This window comes from Hyla sarda, unplaced genomic scaffold (genome assembly GCF_029499605.1).
Source record: "Hyla sarda isolate aHylSar1 unplaced genomic scaffold, aHylSar1.hap1 scaffold_2541, whole genome shotgun sequence".
NCBI lineage: Eukaryota > Metazoa > Chordata > Amphibia > Anura > Hylidae > Hyla > Hyla sarda.
Genome location: NW_026609229.1, coordinates 20,972 through 37,228, shown reverse-complemented (window position 1 = coordinate 37,228; position 16,257 = coordinate 20,972). Strand labels below are relative to the sequence as shown.

General features: G+C 45.9%; 7 non-coding genes across 7 annotated transcripts; all 7 read right to left on the bottom strand.

Annotated features, from left to right (window-relative positions):
- Positions 1-592: 592 nt before the first annotated feature.
- LOC130323766 (U2 spliceosomal RNA) lies at positions 593-783 on the bottom strand. The gene has a single exon (XR_008868971.1). It is a non-coding gene; the product is annotated as a U2 spliceosomal RNA (small nuclear RNA).
- A 2,093-nt stretch (positions 784-2,876) lies between these two features.
- LOC130323765 (U2 spliceosomal RNA) lies at positions 2,877-3,067 on the bottom strand. The gene has a single exon (XR_008868970.1). It is a non-coding gene; the product is annotated as a U2 spliceosomal RNA (small nuclear RNA).
- A 2,097-nt stretch (positions 3,068-5,164) lies between these two features.
- Positions 5,165-5,355, bottom strand: LOC130323767 (U2 spliceosomal RNA). The gene has a single exon (XR_008868972.1). It is a non-coding gene; the product is annotated as a U2 spliceosomal RNA (small nuclear RNA).
- A 2,105-nt stretch (positions 5,356-7,460) lies between these two features.
- LOC130323764 (U2 spliceosomal RNA) lies at positions 7,461-7,651 on the bottom strand. The gene has a single exon (XR_008868969.1). It is a non-coding gene; the product is annotated as a U2 spliceosomal RNA (small nuclear RNA).
- Positions 7,652-9,753: 2,102 nt separating this feature from the next.
- LOC130323763 (U2 spliceosomal RNA) lies at positions 9,754-9,944 on the bottom strand. Its single transcript, XR_008868968.1, has one exon. It is a non-coding gene; the product is annotated as a U2 spliceosomal RNA (small nuclear RNA).
- A 2,089-nt stretch (positions 9,945-12,033) lies between these two features.
- On the bottom strand, positions 12,034-12,224 carry LOC130323762 (U2 spliceosomal RNA). Its single transcript, XR_008868967.1, has one exon. It is a non-coding gene; the product is annotated as a U2 spliceosomal RNA (small nuclear RNA).
- Positions 12,225-14,224: 2,000 nt separating this feature from the next.
- On the bottom strand, positions 14,225-14,419 carry LOC130323770 (U2 spliceosomal RNA). Its single transcript, XR_008868975.1, has one exon. It is a non-coding gene; the product is annotated as a U2 spliceosomal RNA (small nuclear RNA).
- Between the last annotated feature and the right edge of the window lie 1,838 nt (positions 14,420-16,257).

Genomic DNA, 16,257 nt, shown 5'->3' with positions numbered 1-16,257 from the left:
TCCATTAGTGCAATGGATGGCTGGAAGCATTTGTCTTTGCCTTTGCAATACCACAGAAGCAATGCATGGTCAATGTACAGCAATGACACACCTGTGTGAACAGCCAGGAGACCCCCCCCCCCATGTTATGTTACATAGTTACATAGTTAGTACGGTCGAAAAAAGACATATGTCCATCAAGTTCAACCAGGGAATTAAGGGGTAGGGGTGTGGCGCGATATTGGGGAAGGGATGAGATTTTATATTTCTTCATAAGCATTAATCTTATTTTGTCAATTAGGAACATTCAGCACCCACCCGCTATCAAGGCAGCTGCCTATCATGTCATGCCCTACCTGCACAGGTGTGCTGCCTACTCAAATGATCCAATTAAGGAGGCCATTTAGTCAGCAGCAGCAGAAGTCCTGTGCCTGGACGCTCCAACAGGGGCCAGACACAAGCAGAAGCAGAAGCAGCAGAAGCAGCAGCAGCACCACCTTTTGTTTTTTTGGCTGCAGCAGCAGCAGCAGCAAGGCCCACAGGGCTGGCTAGCTGGCTAGCCAGCAAGCAGGTAGCAATGAAAGTAGGAATCTTTCTTTTTAACCCTGTAAGGGGGTGGTGCACTGTACCCGAAGATACTGCCATATCGGGTCAATGCATAGGGCGACGGAAGCAAGCTTCGAAATCGGCCCCCGTTCTCAAAAATCCATTTAATATATGGTCCCCAGATAGGGGACGTATCAGATATTAAACTGATAAGAACAGATACTACACTTGATCTTAGCCAAAAGGCCGAGAAGCGATAACCGTGAAAGGGGCGGGCCCAACAAGGTCCCCTTCATGGGCACTATCACTGCTTGCTGTCAGGGAGGCTGCCAGACAATTTTCCATGCACACTCTGGGCTGGGGGGCAGTCAACCACCAGTACACACAGCAGAACCTAAACCCATACCATTATTGCTAAGCAGCAAGACAGGGGCCCATTGCACTCCCACGGGGCCTTTTTAAATGCAATCCATAACCCGGATTTGCCAGGAACCCTTCTTACTCCTCCTACTTGCATGTGACACTGGGCTTAGGATCTGCATAGGAAACACACACACAAGCACACACCTACCTTTGTTGCCTGCAGATGCCTCCTTGGCTGTCCCCAAACGGTATCAAACCAACACCCACGGGAAGCTGTAAGCATAGAGGACATGCCTGCACCCCATTGGACTTACCTGTGTGGGTTAAATCCGGGTTATTTGACAACCTATGGCGGTGATGGTTCTGCTCAGGCAGAGCAGTGCTGATGCTCCTCATAAAGCTGTCGCTGCTGTGAAGGTTCTAGGTGACATCACAAATCCCTATGGTTACATACACAACAAAGCTGGGTTGTTGTTGTTTACACTCTGCAAGGCCTGTGGAAGTGAGTGACATCATAGCACTGTAGTTCTGAGGGTTCTAGATGGATGCAACAATCTCCTGTTGCTTCTATGAAGGCCATAATAGACGACATCACCAAACAGCTCCATAGTCACATACACAGCAAAGGAGAGATGTTGTTTACACCTAGTGATGTCAGTGGTATTGAGTGACATCACAGCACAGTGCTAAGGCTCCTGGGCCTGGACACAGCAGCGGCTGCAATATCTCAACGGAGAATACGTTTATATATATGTGTGTGTGTGCGCGTATATATATATATATATATATATATATATATATATATATATATTTCTCCGCCGAAATCACTTTTAAACCCATTTCCACCTTTTTTTCCCTTCTCTTCCTCTTACTTTTTTTTCACGTTTTTTTACGTTTTTTCTCCTTTTCGCCTCTTTTCTGGGCGTATTATTCTTCTTTTTCTTCTTTTTTTTCGTCTAATGCATACCCCATCAGTGCAGCAATGCTTATTCAATACCGCCAGCAGATGGAGACACTGGGGGATAATTTTCTAAGGATTTATACTGATTTTTCCTGTCTGAATTTGTCGCACAGAAAGTTGCAGGCCAAATATGTGTGACATTTCTGCGACTTTAGCTTCTAGAGCATTTTTACAACATTATACATAGGTGCTGAATACATAAAAAGCGACTGTTCAGCGACAGACAAGTCGCATCGGCTGAAAGTAGGCCAGAATGTCAGTCCATGTTGGAGCAGGTTTAGATACAGTCTAAAGCATAGATCTCAAAGTCTGTGCACAGAATTTAGCAAGGGCCTCGCACCTTCTGATGCATCAGGTAGGTGCACAATAGCATAGCCTAACCCTCTGTACTTTGGTCTATATTGATGCGGGACATAGACAGCCAGCTGATGACCAATCCATTAGTGCAATGGATGGCTGGAAGCATTTGTCTTTGCCTTTGCAATACCACAGAAGCAATGCATGGTCAATGTACAGCAATGACACACCTGTGTGAACAGCCAGGAGACCCCCCCCCCCATGTTATGTTACATAGTTACATAGTTAGTACGGTCGAAAAAAGACATATGTCCATCAAGTTCAACCAGGGAATTAAGGGGTAGGGGTGTGGCGCGATATTGGGGAAGGGATGAGATTTTATATTTCTTCATAAGCATTAATCTTATTTTGTCAATTAGGAACATTCAGCACCCACCCGCTATCAAGGCAGCTGCCTATCATGTCATGCCCTACCTGCACAGGTGTGCTGCCTACTCAAATGATCCAATTAAGGAGGCCATTTAGTCAGCAGCAGCAGAAGTCCTGTGCCTGGACGCTCCAACAGGGGCCAGACACAAGCAGAAGCAGAAGCAGCAGAAGCAGCAGCAGCACCACCTTTTGTTTTTTGGCTGCAGCAGCAGCAGCAGCAAGGCCCACAGGGCTGGCTAGCTGGCTAGCCAGCAAGCAGGTAGCAATGAAAGTAGGAATCTTTCTTTTTAACCCTGTAAGGGGGTGGTGCACTGTACCCGAAGATACTGCCATATCGGGTCAATGCATAGGGCGACGGAAGCAAGCTTCGAAATCGGCCCCCGTTCTCAAAAATCCATTTAATATATGGTCCCCAGATAGGGGACGTATCAGATATTAAACTGATAAGAACAGATACTACACTTGATCTTAGCCAAAAGGCCGAGAAGCGATAACCGTGAAAGGGGCGGGCCCAACAAGGTCCCCTTCATGGGCACTATCACTGCTTGCTGTCAGGGAGGCTGCCAGACAATTTTCCATGCACACTCTGGGCTGGGGGGCAGTCAACCACCAGTACACACAGCAGAACCTAAACCCATACCATTATTGCTAAGCAGCAAGACAGGGGCCCATTGCACTCCCACGGGGCCTTTTTAAATGCAATCCATAACCCGGATTTGCCAGGAACCCTTCTTACTCCTCCTACTTGCATGTGACACTGGGCTTAGGATCTGCATAGGAAACACACACACAAGCACACACCTACCTTTGTTGCCTGCAGATGCCTCCTTGGCTGTCCCCAAACCACGGGAAGCTGTAAGCATAGAGGACATGCCTGCACCCCATTGGACTTACCTGTGTGGGTTAAATCCGGGTTATTTGACAACCTATGGCGGTGATGGTTTCTGCTCAGGCAGAGCAGTGCTGATGCTCCTCATAAAGCTGTCGCTGCTGTGAAGGTTCTAGGTGACATCACAAATCCCTATGGTTACATACACAACAAAGCTGGGGTTGTTGTTGTTTACACTCTGCAAGGCCTGTGGAAGTGAGTGACATCATAGCACTGTAGTTCTGAGGGTTCTAGATGGATGCAACAATCTCCTGTTGCTTCTATGAAGGCCATAATAGACGACATCACCAAACAGCTCCATAGTCACATACACAGCAAAGGAGAGATGTTGTTTACACCTAGTGATGTCAGTGGTATTGAGTGACATCACAGCACAGTGCTAAGGCTCCTGGGCCTGGACACAGCAGCGGCTGCAATATCTCAACGGAGAATACGTTTATATATATGTGTGTGTGCGCGTATATATATATATATATATATATATATATATTATATATATATATATATATATTTCTCCGCCGAAATCACTTTTAAACCCATTTCCACCTTTTTTTTCCCTTCTCTTCCTCTTACTTTTTTTTTCACGTTTTTTTACGTTTTTCTCCTTTTTCGCCTCTTTTCTGGGCGTATTATTCTTCTTTTTCTTCTTTTTTTTTCGTCTAATGCATACCCCATCAGTGCAGCAATGCTTATTCAATACCGCCAGCAGATGGAGACACTGGGGGATAATTTTCTAAGGATTTATAACTGATTTTTCCTGTCTGAATTTGTCGCACAGAAAGTTGCAGGCCAAATATGTGTGACATTTCTGCGACTTTAGTCTTCTAGAGCATTTTTACAACATTATACATAGGTGCTGAATACATAAAAAGCGACTGTTCAGCGACAGACAAGTCGCATCGGCTGAAAGTAGGCCAGAATGTCAGTCCATGTTGGAGCAGGTTTAGATACAGTCTAAAGCATAGATCTCAAAGTCTGTGCACAGAATTTAGCAAGGGCCTCGCACCTTCTGATGCATCAGGTAGGTGCACAATAGCATAGCCTAACCCTCTGGTACTTTGGTCTATATTGATGCGGGGACATAGACAGCCAGCTGATGACCAATCCATTAGTGCAATGGGATGGCTGGAAGCATTTGTCTTTGCCTTTGCAATACCACAGAAGCAATGCATGGTCAATGTACAGCAATGACACACCTGTGTGAACAGCAGGAGACCCCCCCCCCCCATGTTATGTTACATAGTTACATAGTTAGTACGGTCGAAAAAAGACATATGTCCATCAAGTTCAACCAGGGGAATTAAGGGGTAGGGGGTGTGGGCGCGATATTGGGGAAGGGATGAGATTTTATATTTCTTCATAAGCATTAATCTTATTTTGTCAATTAGGAACATTCAGCACCCACCCGCTATCAAGGCAGCTGCCTATCATGTCATGCCCTACCTGCACAGGTGTGCTGCCTACTCAAATGATCCAATTAAGGAGGCCATTTAGTCAGCAGCAGCAGAAGTCCTGTGCCTGGACGCTCCAACAGGGGCCAGACACAAGCAGAAGCAGAAGCAGCAGAAGCAGCAGCAGCACCACCTTTTGTTTTTTGGCTGCAGCAGCAGCAGCAGCAAGGCCCACAGGGCTGGCTAGCTGGCTAGCCAGCAAGCAGGTAGCAATGAAAGTAGGAATCTTTCTTTTTAACCCTGTAAGGGGGTGGATGCACTGTACCCGAAGATACTGCCATATCGGGTCAATGCATAGGGCGACGGAAGCAAGCTTCGAAATCGGCCCCCGTTCTCAAAAATCCATTTAATATATGGTCCCCAGATAGGGGACGTATCAGATATTAAACTGATAAGAACAGATACTACACTTGATCTTAGCCAAAAGGCCGAGAAGCGATAACCGTGAAAGGGGCGGGCCCAACAAGGTCCCCTTCATGGGCACTATCACTGCTTGCTGTCAGGGAGGCTGCCAGACAATTTTCCATGCACACTCTGGGCTGGGGGGCAGTCAACCACCAGTACACACAGCAGAACCTAAACCCATACCATTATTGCTAAGCAGCAAGACAGGGGCCCATTGCACTCCCACGGGGGCCCTTTTTAAATGCAATCCATAACCCGGATTTGCCAGGAACCCTTCTTACTCCTCCTACTTGCATGTGACACTGGGCTTAGATCTGCATAGGAAACACACACACAAGCACACACCTACCTTTGTTGCCTGCAGATGCCTCCTTGGCTGTCCCCAAACGGTATCAAACCAACACCCACGGGAAGCTGTAAGCATAGAGGACATGCCTGCACCCCATTGGACTTACCTGTGTGGGTTAAATCCGGGTTATTTGACAACCTATGGCGGTGATGGTTCTGCTCAGGCAGAGCAGTGCTGATGCTCCTCATAAAGCTGTCGCTGCTGTGAAGGTTCTAGGTGACATCACAAATCCCTATGGTTACATACACAACAAAGCTGGGTTGTTGTTGTTTACACTCTGCAAGGCCTGTGGAAGTGAGTGACATCATAGCACTGTAGTTCTGAGGGTTCTAGATGGATGCAACAATCTCCTGTTGCTTCTATGAAGGCCATAATAGACGACATCACCAAACAGCTCCATAGTCACATACACAGCAAAGGAGAGATGTTGTTTACACCTAGTGATGTCAGTGGTATTGAGTGACATCACAGCACAGTGCTAAGGCTCCTGGGCCTGGACACAGCAGCGGCTGCAATATCTCAACGGAGAATACGTTTATATATATGTGTGTGTGTGCGCGTATATATATATATATATATATATATATATATATATATATATATATATATATATATTTCTCCGCCGAAATCACTTTTAAACCCATTTCCACCTTTTTTTCCCTTCTCTTCCTCTTACTTTTTTTTCACGTTTTTTTACGTTTTTCTCCTTTTCGCCTCTTTTCTGGGCGTATTATTCTTCTTTTTCTTCTTTTTTTTCGTCTAATGCATACCCCATCAGTGCAGCAATGCTTATTCAATACCGCCAGCAGATGGAGACACTGGGGGATAATTTTCTAAGGATTTATACTGATTTTTCCTGTCTGAATTTGTCGCACAGAAAGTTGCAGGCCAAATATGTGTGACATTTCTGCGACTTTAGCTTCTAGAGCATTTTTACAACATTATACATAGGTGCTGAATACATAAAAAGCGACTGTTCAGCGACAGACAAGTCGCATCGGCTGAAAGTAGGCCAGAATGTCAGTCCATGTTGGAGCAGGTTTAGATACAGTCTAAAGCATAGATCTCAAAGTCTGTGCACAGAATTTAGCAAGGGCCTCGCACCTTCTGATGCATCAGGTAGGTGCACAATAGCATAGCCTAACCCTCTGTACTTTGGTCTATATTGATGCGGGACATAGACAGCCAGCTGATGACCAATCCATTAGTGCAATGGATGGCTGGAAGCATTTGTCTTTGCCTTTGCAATACCACAGAAGCAATGCATGGTCAATGTACAGCAATGACACACCTGTGTGAACAGCCAGGAGACCCCCCCCCCCATGTTATGTTACATAGTTACATAGTTAGTACGGTCGAAAAAAGACATATGTCCATCAAGTTCAACCAGGGAATTAAGGGGTAGGGGTGTGGCGCGATATTGGGGAAGGGATGAGATTTTATATTTCTTCATAAGCATTAATCTTATTTTGTCAATTAGGAACATTCAGCACCCACCCGCTATCAAGGCAGCTGCCTATCATGTCATGCCCTACCTGCACAGGTGTGCTGCCTACTCAAATGATCCAATTAAGGAGGCCATTTAGTCAGCAGCAGCAGAAGTCCTGTGCCTGGACGCTCCAACAGGGGCCAGACACAAGCAGAAGCAGAAGCAGCAGAAGCAGCAGCAGCACCACCTTTTGTTTTTTGGCTGCAGCAGCAGCAGCAGCAAGGCCCACAGGGCTGGCTAGCTGGCTAGCCAGCAAGCAGGTAGCAATGAAAGTAGGAATCTTTCTTTTTAACCCTGTAAGGGGGTGGTGCACTGTACCCGAAGATACTGCCATATCGGGTCAATGCATAGGGCGACGGAAGCAAGCTTCGAAATCGGCCCCCGTTCTCAAAAATCCATTTAATATATGGTCCCCAGATAGGGGACGTATCAGATATTAAACTGATAAGAACAGATACTACACTTGATCTTAGCCAAAAGGCCGAGAAGCGATAACCGTGAAAGGGGCGGGCCCAACAAGGTCCCCTTCATGGGCACTATCACTGCTTGCTGTCAGGGAGGCTGCCAGACAATTTTCCATGCACACTCTGGGCTGGGGGGCAGTCAACCACCAGTACACACAGCAGAACCTAAACCCATACCATTATTGCTAAGCAGCAAGACAGGGGCCCATTGCACTCCCACGGGGCCTTTTTAAATGCAATCCATAACCCGGATTTGCCAGGAACCCTTCTTACTCCTCCTACTTGCATGTGACACTGGGCTTAGGATCTGCATAGGAAACACACACACAAGCACACACCTACCTTTGTTGCCTGCAGATGCCTCCTTGGCTGTCCCCAAACGGTATCAAACCAACACCCACGGGAAGCTGTAAGCATAGAGGACATGCCTGCACCCCATTGGACTTACCTGTGTGGGTTAAATCCGGGTTATTTGACAACCTATGGCGGTGATGGTTCTGCTCAGGCAGAGCAGTGCTGATGCTCCTCATAAAGCTGTCGCTGCTGTGAAGGTTCTAGGTGACATCACAAATCCCTATGGTTATATACACAACAAAGCTGGGTTGTTGTTGTTTACACTCTGCAAGGCCTGTGGAAGTGAGTGACATCATAGCACTGTAGTTCTGAGGGTTCTAGATGGATGCAACAATCTCCTGTTGCTTCTATGAAGGCCATAATAGACGACATCACCAAACAGCTCCATAGTCACATACACAGCAAAGGAGAGATGTTGTTTACACCTAGTGATGTCAGTGGTATTGAGTGACATCACAGCACAGTGCTAAGGCTCCTGGGCCTGGACACAGCAGCGGCTGCAATATCTCAACGGAGAATACGTTTATATATATGTGTGTGTGTGCGCGTATATATATATATATATATATATATATATATATATATATATATATATATATATTTCTCCGCCGAAATCACTTTTAAACCCATTTCCACCTTTTTTTCCCTTCTCTTCCTCTTACTTTTTTTTCACGTTTTTTTACGTTTTTCTCCTTTTCGCCTCTTTTCTGGGCGTATTATTCTTCTTTTTCTTCTTTTTTTTCGTCTAATGCATACCCCATCAGTGCAGCAATGCTTATTCAATACCGCCAGCAGATGGAGACACTGGGGGATAATTTTCTAAGGATTTATACTGATTTTTCCTGTCTGAATTTGTCGCACAGAAAGTTGCAGGCCAAATATGTGTGACATTTCTGCGACTTTAGCTTCTAGAGCATTTTTACAACATTATACATAGGTGCTGAATACATAAAAAGCGACTGTTCAGCGACAGACAAGTCGCATCGGCTGAAAGTAGGCCAGAATGTCAGTCCATGTTGGAGCAGGTTTAGATACTGTCTAAAGCATAGATCTCAAAGTCTGTGCACAGAATTTAGCAAGGGCCTCGCACCTTCTGATGCATCAGGTAGGTGCACAATAGCATAGCCTAACCCTCTGTACTTTGGTCTATATTGATGCGGGACATAGACAGCCAGCTGATGACCAATCCATTAGTGCAATGGATGGCTGGAAGCATTTGTCTTTGCCTTTGCAATACCACAGAAGCAATGCATGGTCAATGTACAGCAATGACACACCTGTGTGAACAGCCAGGAGACCCCCCCCCCCATGTTATGTTACATAGTTACATAGTTAGTACGGTCGAAAAAAGACATATGTCCATCAAGTTCAACCAGGGAATTAAGGGGTAGGGGTGTGGCGCGATATTGGGGAAGGGATGAGATTTTATATTTCTTCATAAGCATTAATCTTATTTTGTCAATTAGGAACATTCAGCACCCACCCGCTATCAAGGCAGCTGCCTATCATGTCATGCCCTACCTGCACAGGTGTGCTGCCTACTCAAATGATCCAATTAAGGAGGCCATTTAGTCAGCAGCAGCAGAAGTCCTGTGCCTGGACGCTCCAACAGGGGCCAGACACAAGCAGAAGCAGAAGCAGCAGAAGCAGCAGCAGCACCACCTTTTGTTTTTTGGCTGCAGCAGCAGCAGCAGCAAGGCCCACAGGGCTGGCTAGCTGGCTAGCCAGCAAGCAGGTAGCAATGAAAGTAGGAATCTTTCTTTTTAACCCTGTAAGGGGGTGGTGCACTGTACCCGAAGATACTGCCATATCGGGTCAATGCATAGGGCGACGGAAGCAAGCTTCGAAATCGGCCCCCGTTCTCAAAAATCCATTTAATATATGGTCCCCAGATAGGGGACGTATCAGATATTAAACTGATAAGAACAGATACTACACTTGATCTTAGCCAAAAGGCCGAGAAGCGATAACCGTGAAAGGGGCGGGCCCAACAAGGTCCCCTTCATGGGCACTATCACTGCTTGCTGTCAGGGAGGCTGCCAGACAATTTTCCATGCACACTCTGGGCTGGGGGGCAGTCAACCACCAGTACACACAGCAGAACCTAAACCCATACCATTATTGCTAAGCAGCAAGACAGGGGCCCATTGCACTCCCACGGGGCCTTTTTAAATGCAATCCATAACCCGGATTTGCCAGGAACCCTTCTTACTCCTCCTACTTGCATGTGACACTGGGCTTAGGATCTGCATAGGAAACACACACACAAGCACACACCTACCTTTGTTGCCTGCAGATGCCTCCTTGGCTGTCCCCAAACGGTATCAAACCAACACCCACGGGAAGCTGTAAGCATAGAGGACATGCCTGCACCCCATTGGACTTACCTGTGTGGGTTAAATCCGGGTTATTTGACAACCTATGGCGGTGATGGTTCTGCTCAGGCAGAGCAGTGCTGATGCTCCTCATAAAGCTGTCGCTGCTGTGAAGGTTCTAGGTGACATCACAAATCCCTATGGTTACATACACAACAAAGCTGGGTTGTTGTTGTTTACACTCTGCAAGGCCTGTGGAAGTGAGTGACATCATAGCACTGTAGTTCTGAGGGTTCTAGATGGATGCAACAATCTCCTGTTGCTTCTATGAAGGCCATAATAGACGACATCACCAAACAGCTCCATAGTCACATACACAGCAAAGGAGAGATGTTGTTTACACCTAGTGATGTCAGTGGTATTGAGTGACATCACAGCACAGTGCTAAGGCTCCTGGGCCTGGACACAGCAGCGGCTGCAATATCTCAACGGAGAATACGTTTATATATATGTGTGTGTGTGCGCGTATATATATATATATATATATATATATATATATATATATTTCTCCGCCGAAATCACTTTTAAACCCATTTCCACCTTTTTTTCCCTTCTCTTCCTCTTACTTTTTTTTCACGTTTTTTTACGTTTTTCTCCTTTTCGCCTCTTTTCTGGGCGTATTATTCTTCTTTTTCTTCTTTTTTTTCGTCTAATGCATACCCCATCAGTGCAGCAATGCTTATTCAATACCGCCAGCAGATGGAGACACTGGGGGATAATTTTCTAAGGATTTATACTGATTTTTCCTGTCTGAATTTGTCGCACAGAAAGTTGCAGGCCAAATATGTGTGACATTTCTGCGACTTTAGCTTCTAGAGCATTTTTACAACATTATACATAGGTGCTGAATACATAAAAAGCGACTGTTCAGCGACAGACAAGTCGCATCGGCTGAAAGTAGGCCAGAATGTCAGTCCATGTTGGAGCAGGTTTAGATACAGTCTAAAGCATAGATCTCAAAGTCTGTGCACAGAATTTAGCAAGGGCCTCGCACCTTCTGATGCATCAGGTAGGTGCACAATAGCATAGCCTAACCCTCTGTACTTTGGTCTATATTGATGCGGGACATAGACAGCCAGCTGATGACCAATCCATTAGTGCAATGGATGGCTGGAAGCATTTGTCTTTGCCTTTGCAATACCACAGAAGCAATGCATGGTCAATGTACAGCAATGACACACCTGTGTGAACAGCCAGGAGACCCCCCCCCCCCATGTTATGTTACATAGTTACATAGTTAGTACGGTCGAAAAAAGACATATGTCCATCAAGTTCAACCAGGGAATTAAGGGGTAGGGGTGTGGCGCGATATTGGGGAAGGGATGAGATTTTATATTTCTTCATAAGCATTAATCTTATTTTGTCAATTAGGAACATTCAGCACCCACCCGCTATCAAGGCAGCTGCCTATCATGTCATGCCCTACCTGCACAGGTGTGCTGCCTACTCAAATGATCCAATTAAGGAGGCCATTTAGTCAGCAGCAGCAGAAGTCCTGTGCCTGGACGCTCCAACAGGGGCCAGACACAAGCAGAAGCAGAAGCAGCAGAAGCAGCAGCAGCACCACCTTTTGTTTTTTGGCTGCAGCAGCAGCAGCAGCAAGGCCCACAGGGCTGGCTAGCTGGCTAGCCAGCAAGCAGGTAGCAATGAAAGTAGGAATCTTTCTTTTTAACCCTGTAAGGGGGTGGTGCACTGTACCCGAAGATACTGCCATATCGGGTCAATGCATAGGGCGACGGAAGCAAGCTTCGAAATCGGCCCCCGTTCTCAAAAATCCATTTAATATATGGTCCCCAGATAGGGGACGTATCAGATATTAAACTGATAAGAACAGATACTACACTTGATCTTAGCCAAAAGGCCGAGAAGCGATAACCGTGAAAGGGGCGGGCCCAACAAGGTCCCCTTCATGGGCACTATCACTGCTTGCTGTCAGGGAGGCTGCCAGACAATTTTCCATGCACACTCTGGGCTGGGGGGCAGTCAACCACCAGTACACACAGCAGAACCTAAACCCATACCATTATTGCTAAGCAGCAAGACAGGGGCCCATTGCACTCCCACGGGGCCTTTTTAAATGCAATCCATAACCCGGATTTGCCAGGAACCCTTCTTACTCCTCCTACTTGCATGTGACACTGGGCTTAGGATCTGCATAGGAAACACACACACAAGCACACACCTACCTTTGTTGCCTGCAGATGCCTCCTTGGCTGTCCCCAAACGGTATCAAACCAACACCCACGGGAAGCTGTAAGCATAGAGGACATGCCTGCACCCCATTGGACTTACCTGTGTGGGTTAAATCCGGGTTATTTGACAACCTATGGCGGTGATGGTTCTGCTCAGGCAGAGCAGTGCTGATGCTCCTCATAAAGCTGTCGCTGCTGTGAAGGTTCTAGGTGACATCACAAATCCCTATGGTTACATACACAACAAAGCTGGGTTGTTGTTGTTTACACTCTGCAAGGCCTGTGGAAGTGAGTGACATCATAGCACTGTAGTTCTGAGGGTTCTAGATGGATGCAACAATCTCCTGTTGCTTCTATGAAGGCCGTAATAGACGACATCACCAAACAGCTCCATAGTCACATACACAGCAAAGGAGAGATGTTGTTTACACCTAGTGATGTCAGTGGTATTGAGTGACATCACAGCACAGTGCTAAGGCTCCTGGGCCTGGACACAGCAGCGGCTGCAATATCTCAACGGAGAATACGTTTATATATATGTGTGTGTGTGTGCGCGTATATATATATATATATATATATATATATATATATATATATATATATATATATATATATATTTCTCCGCCGAAATCACTTTTAAACCCATTTCCACCTTTTTTTCCCTTCTCTTCCTCTTACTTTTTTTTCACGTTTTTTTACGTTTTTCTCCTTTTCGCCTCTTTTCTGGGCGTATTATTCTTCTTTTTCTTCTTTTTTTTCGTCTAATGCATACCCCATCAGTGCAGCAATGCTTATTCAATACCGCCAGCAGATGGAGACACTGGGGGATAATTTTCTAAGGATTTATACTGATTTTTCCTGTCTGAATTTGTCGCACAGAAAGTTGCAGGCCAAATATGTGTGACATTTCTGCGACTTTAGCTTCTAGAGCATTTTTACAACATTATACATAGGTGCTGAATACATAAAAAGCGACTGTTCAGCGACAGACAAGTCGCATCGGCTGAAAGTAGGCCAGAATGTCAGTCCATGTTGGAGCAGGTTTAGATACAGTCTAAAGCATAGATCTCAAAGTCTGTGCACAGAATTTAGCAAGGGCCTCGCACCTTCTGATGCATCAGGCAATACCACAGAAGCAATGCATGGTCAATGTACAGCAATGACACACCTGTGTGAACAGCCAGGAGACCCCCCCCCCCCCCCCATGTTATGTTACATAGTTACATAGTTAGTACGGTCGAAAAAAGACATATGTCCATCAAGTTCAACCAGGAATTAAGGGGGTAGGGGTGTGGCGCGATATTGGGGAAGGGGATGAGATTTTATATTTCTTCATAAGCATTAATCTTATTTTGTCAATTAGGAACAGTCAGCACCCACCCGCTATCAAGGCAGCTGCCTATCATGTCATTGCCCTACCTGCACAGGTGTGCTGCCTACTCAAATGATCCAATTAAGGAGGGCCATTTTAGTCAGCAGCAGCAGAAGTCCTGTGCCTGGACGCTCCAACAGGGGCCAGACACAAGCAGAAGCAGAAGCAGCAGAAGCAGCAGCAGCACCACCTTTTGTTTTTTGGCTGCAGCAGCAGCAGCAGCAGCAAGGCACACAGGGCTGGCTAGCTGGCTAGCCAGCAAGCAGGTAGCAATGAAAGTAGGAATCTTTCCTTTTAACCCTGTAAGGGGGTGGTTGCACTGTACCCGAAGATACTGCCATATCGGGTCAATGCATAGGGCGACGGGAAGCAAGCTTCGAAATCGGGCCCCCCGTTCTCAAAAATCCATTTATATATATGGTCCCCAGAATAGGGGACGTATCAGATATTAAACTGATAAGACAGATACTACACTTGATCTTAGCCAAAAGGCCGAGAAGCGATAACCGTGAAAGGGGGCGGGCCCAACAAGGTCCCCCTTCATGGGCACTATCACTGCTTGCTGTCAGGGAGGCTGCCAGACAATTTTCCATGCACTCTGGGCTGGGGGGCAGTCAACCACCAGTACACACAGGCAGAACATAAACCCATACCATTATTGCTAAGCAGCAAGACAGGGGCCCATTGCACTCCCACGGGGCCTTTTTAAATGCAATCCATAACCCGGATTTGCCAGGAACCCTTCTTACTCCTCCTACTTGCATGTGACACTGGGCTTAGGATCTGCATAGGAAACACACACACAAGCACACACCTACCTTTGTTGCCTGCAGATGCCTCCTTGGCTGTCCCCAAACGGTATCAAACCAACACCCACGGGAAGCTGTAAGCATTAGAGGACATGCCTGCACCCCATTGGACTTACCTGTGTGGGTTAAATCCGGGTTATTTGACAACCTATGGCGGTGATAGGTTCTGCTCAGGCAGAGCAGTGCTGATGCTCCTCATAAAGCTGTCGCTGCTGTGAAGGTTCTAGGTGACATCACACAAATCCCTATGGTTACATACACAACAAAGCTGGGTTGGTTGTTGTTTACACTCTGCAAGGCCTGTGGAAGTGAGTGACATCATAGCACTGTAGTTCTGAGAGGGTTCTAGATGGATGCAACAATCTCCTGTTGCTTCTATGAAGGCCATAATAGACGACATCACCAAACAGCTCCAATAGTCACATACACAGCAAAGGAGAGATGTTGTTTACACCTAGTGATGTCAGTAGGTATTGAGTGACATCACAGCACAGTGCTAAGGCTCCTGGGCCTGGACACAGCAGCGGCTGCAATATCTCAACGGAGAATACGTTTATATATATGTGTGTGTGTGCGCGTATATATATATATATACTATATATATATATATATTATATAGTATATATATATTTTCTCCGCCGAAATCACTTTTAAACCCATTTCCACCTTTTTTTTCCCTGTCTCTTCCTCTCTTACTTTTTTTTCACGTTTTTTTACGTTTTTCTCCTTTTTCGCCTCTTTTCTGGGCGTATTATTCTTCTTTTTCTTCTTTTTTTTCGGTCTAATGCATACCCCCATCAGTGCAGCAATGCTTATTCAATACCGCCAGCCAGATGGAGACACTGGGGGATAATTTTCTAAGGATTTATACTGATTTTTCCTGTCTGAATTTGTGCGCACAGAAAGTTGCAGGTCCAAATTATGTGTGACATTTCTGCGACTTTAGGCTTCTAGAGCATTTTTACAACATTATACATAGGTGCTGAATACATAAAAAGCGACTGTTCAGCGACAGACAAGTCGCATCGGCTGAAAGTAGGGCCAGAATGTCAGTCCATGTTGGAGCAGGTTTAGATACAGTCTAAAGCATAGATCTCAAAGTCTGTGCACAGAATTTAGCAAGGGCCTCGCACCTTCTGATGCATCAGGTAGGTGCATCAATAGCATAGCCTAACCCTCTGTACTTTGGTCTATATTGATGCGGGACATTAGACAGCCAGCTGATGACCAATCCATTAGTGCAATGGATGGCTGGAAGCATTTGTCTTTGCCTTTGCAATACCACAGAAGCAATGCAATGCGTCAATGTACAGCAATGAACACACCTGTGTGAACAGCCAGGAGACCCCCCCCCCCCATGTTATGTTACATAGGTACATAGTTAGTACGGTCGAAAAAAAGACATATGTCCATCAAGTTCAACCAGGGAATTAAGGGGTAGGGGAGTGTGGCGCGATATGTGGGGAAGGGATGAGATTTTATATTTCTTCATAAGCATTAATCTTATTTTGTCAATTAGGAACATTCAGCACC